Here is a 6,008-nt window from a genome sequence, read left to right as displayed (position 1 = left end):
ATTCTATTGTAGTTTATTAATTGACACCAAACTATACTCTAGTCCAACGTAACTGAATGGTAGAAGGTAAACAAAGAGGTCACTAAATCGACCATAGAGGGTCGAAAAGGTATAATTATAATAGCAGCTTAGACACTGTTAATTTACTATGTTTATAGGTATACAATATAAAATTAGAAAAAAATATAGTTATACTACTCGCAACCCACCCCGGTTTCGTACCCGACCAATATCCCATTTTGATTTAATAACATTAAATATTTATAATAAATAAAGTATTTATTTGGTTAAGATTAATATAGTTCAAACCGATAGGTTCGGAAATAATATTGCTGGAAGGTGATTCCACAATGTGGTTGTACATGCAAACTTTACCTCTATAATATTATAATATTTATGTATGAATCTAGGACAGGATTTTTCCTTATTACAGTAGTGGTTATCCTGTCTACGTTGGCGGTGTGAAGGATGAGAGGCTGAGTATGTGGCGTGACAGGCGACTTTCTTGTATACTATGTAAATATTTTTTTTTATTTATACTGTGTAAACATAATAAATTCCTTGGAAGTAACGACAAATGTTACAAAATATCATTGAATCTTCGAAGTTCAATGTCGAATAGTTACGAATCAAGTAATATTGTATGATTCTATATAATAGGCAATTTCGTATTTCCTAACCATAAAACTAAATTAAAATAATATTATAATTCTATGGTAATTACATAATAAGAATTAGGAATAATTATGTTATGTTTCATGAATAGTAACTGTATTATTTAGTTAAATAGTTGTCAAAAATGTCGAAAAACTATTACGTTCTTAGTTTTATATTATGAGCTACTAAATAATATTAAATAAATCTTATTAATATTATAAACGCGGAAGTTTGTGTGTGAATGGATCAAATGGATAGTTGGATGTTTGTTACTCTTTCACGCTAAAACTACTTATGTATTTTTAATAATATAGCTTGTAAGTATGTCAGAATAACAACCTATAAATTTCATGCAGTTGAAACCGCGGCCACAGTCACTAGGTATATACCGTGTATATATGTATTTATTTCTTTCAAGTCATCTAGTTCACTTTTTGTCAATGATTCATACCTACCTCTACCTAATACATATTTTGTTTGTTTGTTCCTAATACACTGCACAGTGAAAATAAAAGTCGTAAGTAAAGTCACTAAGAAATCATTATAAACAAATTAATATTGATTCAGAAGCCGATATTGCATAAATTATTATAATTAAAATATGAAGTAGGTACTTTCCCACAAAAATCATAAATTCTTATAATTTTTCATTTCATCTCTTTTTAAGTAATTGGATTGGCATATAGACTGACGACCACAGATCAAAATGCGGTTATCTGTTTTCTGTGATGACGGCCGACCTGGTGGTAAGAAGTACTGGTAATCGTAGCCCTTATACATAAACAGTTCCACGGACATGTGACGTTGTCACGTTATGCCCTTGATACCCACTCATAAGATAATACTCAAAAATACTTTTCGAAAAACTTCTAAGGTGTTAAGCCTTCACGTCCTGTAATTTCACTGCGTTTTCTCACTCTTTAACAGAAGCAGTCTACAAAACGCTGTTCAATGGTCAAAAAAGGTGAATCTGAAATATCTATGCAGACGTCTTTTTACAAAAACTACCTTAGTCTATTTCAGAATAATTATTTATATATTAAAAGTTAAATGCACATACAAAGGTGCACATGTTGGACTCAACACCTTGAAGCATTTTCTGTCAGTCAACCATTGGGTAGGTAGATATTTACGTGCGCGGTGCAGTAACAAAATTTCAAATACAAATGTAAAAGTAAAGACAATTTTGAATGCGATTAAACATGCATACATAAGAATATCTTATTACCTAACTGTACCTAAATTTTTGCTATATTTTCCTGGATATCTATCTGTAATGGATCGGTAGACTGTATGGGTATGTAATATTATATTATCTCTGGTATGGGTGTCTAAATGATGAAAACACGTAGTTTATAATAATATAATATATTAATATGCAGTTGCGAAACTATCAAAAGACAATAAGAGAATAATACAATAAAGTGAAAAATATCAAATAATATGACATATAAAACAGAACTCTTTAAAAATATACATTTAAAAATATTTAAAATATCAAAAGAATTCGGCGGTCGGTCGCCAACACTAACTATCTGGGAAAATATAGCAAAAATGATCGCCACATATATTCCAAACCACTTAATACTTGTTGAAAGATTGCCGCTTTCCTCATGGACTAAGTACTAGTTAGGATTAGAATGTAGTATACAACGCAAGAAGTAACAGAATGGATAGGTACTTTATTTCCAGTAACTATAAATCGTTTACTCGTTGTGAAATTTATCAGTTAGGTCTTAGATTTTGTCATGTTCGCATAGTGTACCTGGTAATAACTGTCATTCGAGAGTAGACGATTCCTAGTAAAATTGCCGAAGTTGCAGTAATTTTATTAATTTCTAATATTTGTTTGTTCTAATAGTTGCTGCTGTAATTCATTGCAAGATTTTTAGGTATAATAATAAATAAATAATGGACAACTAACATACAGCACCATCTAGTCTCTCGTTAAGCAGAGCTTGTGTTATAGGTACTAGACAACTGATATAAATACTTAGATTTATTTGCAAATACATATGTAATAATATAGAAAACATCCAGACCGTTACAAACAATCATACTCATGAATACAAATGATTGCACCGTGTGAGGAATCGAACCCGCTACCATCGGAAGTAAAGCTGTGTGCTAGACCACTGAGGCCGTCAAAATATATGGTTATGTATGAGTGTATATATAGTATATGTATGCTAATTGCTATTCATTAATACACGTGTATTCTCTATTACATAATTTATTTTTATTTCCACCGTCAACAGTTATTCTCTGCATCATCCATAGATGGCTGTTATAGATGTGATAGTACAGTTACAGAATTCCTTAAAAATTTAAAACCTTTCTAAAATATCGGCCTCTAAAAATCAGGATTAGTATCATAGTGGTGAAGGGGTAACGTATGTGAAATCGGATCTAATTACGCTAGGCGATACGAGACGATCTAGGAAACGTTCCGCTCCACACCACTGCTCCGATATTGCCTCTAATTTTAGTAGTGTGTAAAGGCTGTATTAGTCTACAAACTGGGCCATATCCATCACACAAACTAAAATTAAAGAAAAAAATATCACAACATACCTACGCACTTAACGTACACGCACCAACGCTCCAACCAAGACACGTTACGCAAAAACCTAGATCACCAGTGATTACGCACAAACTGATCGCGCCTAATGTAGTTTTTTAAACTATTTTACTCTTAGTATGAAATATTATTCATTGCGTTAGCCTTAATTTTTCAACCGACTTCAAAAAGGTCGAGTTTGTCAATATGTTAGGTATATAAAATTCTTGTAGGTATATAAAATTCTCTTGTCACAATTTTAGTTTCCATACTCCTCCGAAACGGCTTGAAGGTTTTTTATTGATGTTAATGGAATGGTGTACCCGCCTGCGCTAACGGTTTACGCTGGCGGTTCACCACTGGAGAATGATAAGATGACCATGAGGTCGGGTCGGTTAGAATCATCATGACAAATTCACCAGGAATTTGTCATTATGGTTTCCAGGGGGTACCGCGTGGAGGTCAATTTGACATGGTACATTATTAGCAATGGAGTCATCAAACCACATTACTATCTTCCACTAACCACAATCCTTTTCCCTTACGGCTGACGGTCTGAGAATCTGCTATCATTTATTTTTCATATAATTTTTATTATTTGGGCAAAATTTTGTTTTTTTATAATGAGGCATTAAAAATACATACAACCCTAAATTTTCGCTCTTACCATCATCCCCTATTTTTTAATAGCGATATTCATTTATATCAAAACAAATTTTGCGGGGTCACAACATGGTTGCACCTATTTATATACAAAAATAATTAGGTAAGAAACGTCAGAATGTAAGGTAAGAAACGTCTGCCACCGCCTTTATGAGATTTGAATTAAAATTGTTTCTGGCAATGATTAAAAAAGAATTGCACAATTTCAGACCAATTTTTTTTGTTTTAAGCGAATCAGGCTTGTACATGACGACAAAACCTACACACTTAATTTATATAAACAGTTACTTGCAAATATATCGTACTAAGAACATTGGAATCACCGTTTCTCGCAGAAAATATATTATCTGTAGTGAAGTCTTCGTAGTCAAACCTGGGTACTTTTGTCAGGCTGCCACTGTCTATATATCTACCTATATACCTACCTACATATATACATAGACTATGTGTATATAATTTTTATTTATTCAATAATCTTTATACACTGTTTCCCTCGCCGTATTCTCAGAGTAAAGTTTTATTAACTAGTATCTGTTAGGTAGGAGCTGGCCTTCAGGCGCTGCACAAGTCCGTCCGCTAGTTTGGAATGCCTTGTCCACTACTGTTCTTAATATCTTATATTGAAGCTGGATGGGTCTTATGGATTATAATGGAATGGTGCACCCGCCTGCGTTATCGGTTTATGCTGGCGCGGCATCAGTGGAGTATGATAAGATGAGGTAGCCCATCGTGGTAAATTTACCATGAATTTATCACGATGGTTTCCAACCTGACATAGTAATGGGGTTCCACATTACTAACAATCCATTTCCCCCAGCTGTAAGGTAAGCTGTGTCTAACAGCGTTAGATAGTTTGAAAACAAAACTAATGATAGCTTTCTCATGATTAACACTTGAATAATCTATTTATTCTACTAATTTATACATATACATAAATTTGTTTGCTAACAACCAAAGGACTCCAGTCGTCATTGTTTCTCTCACGATTAACAGTATCTACATTGTAAATGTATGTATTCATATCTGTTTTGAGACCTGCTACACGCTTCCGCAAGACCATACTACTTTGACGAGTAGTATGTCATAACTTAACAGCCAAAGGTTACCTGAGACCTACATATAGGTAATTTTGAAGTTGCTAAATTCTACTTTTGAATGAAATGTGACTGTGTGTAATTTAATGTTCAGTCAAGTCGATTCATAATGTCCATGACTTCGCAAAAACATTACAAAATGGTGCTCTCAATTTACCAATTACTTAATTAGTAAACCTTTGGAGAGAGTCATGGCCTAGTGGTTTAATACCTCGCCTTACATTTCCTTAAACGTAGAAGTTGGAATACGCGGACATAAAATTTATACCGTATGTAACGTATTGTGGTTTTACACCTTAGAGCAGTAAATAATTTAATATATTGTTATTGTTCTTGAACGTAGAATATTAATGATTCTTAAGTTCAGAACAGACAATCTTGATCTTGACCCATCTATTTTATTTAAAGAATCTTACTAAGATTATAAATGCAAAAGTTTGTGGGTATAGGTGGATGGACGTTTGTTACTCTTTTATGCAAAAACCATTGAATGGATTTAGATGGAACTTTACAGTGATATAGCTTATAAATCAGAATAATACATAGCCTATAAATTTCATACGGGTGATACCGCGGGCACAGCTAGTATGTCATAATTCAACAAAAAGTATTCCAACTCATTTTTTTTATTGATGATAATGGAATGATGCACCCAACTGCGCTAACGGTTTAAACTGCTGGGGCGCTAGTGGAGGATGATAAGATGAACATGAGGTCAGGTTAGTTAGCCCATCGTGACTCCAACTCATATCATGAACCACAAATTGTTTATATCACGCTTTTAAAAATCATACACGCCTTTAAATTTAACATATACATAGGTAGCAATTGGGATAGAGAATAATATAAATTAATATGCGAAACTTTTAAGGAATTTCAATTTTATACGTAAAAAAATATTATTTGCAAAGGTATAGGTATTAGGGCTGATTGTCACAGTGACATATTTCGCTACCGTCAATGTCAACTTTTAAGACATCTCTTGCTACATACAATTTCATAACTTGTCTCAGGCATACCTGCCGTCTATGCCG

The sequence above is a fragment of the Achroia grisella genome, unplaced genomic scaffold (assembly GCF_030625045.1).
Source record: "Achroia grisella isolate CSIRO2021 unplaced genomic scaffold, CSIRO_AGI_Agris_v1 utg1186, whole genome shotgun sequence".
In the NCBI taxonomy this organism is placed as follows: domain Eukaryota; kingdom Metazoa; phylum Arthropoda; class Insecta; order Lepidoptera; family Pyralidae; genus Achroia; species Achroia grisella.
This window is presented reverse-complemented; position numbering follows the sequence as displayed.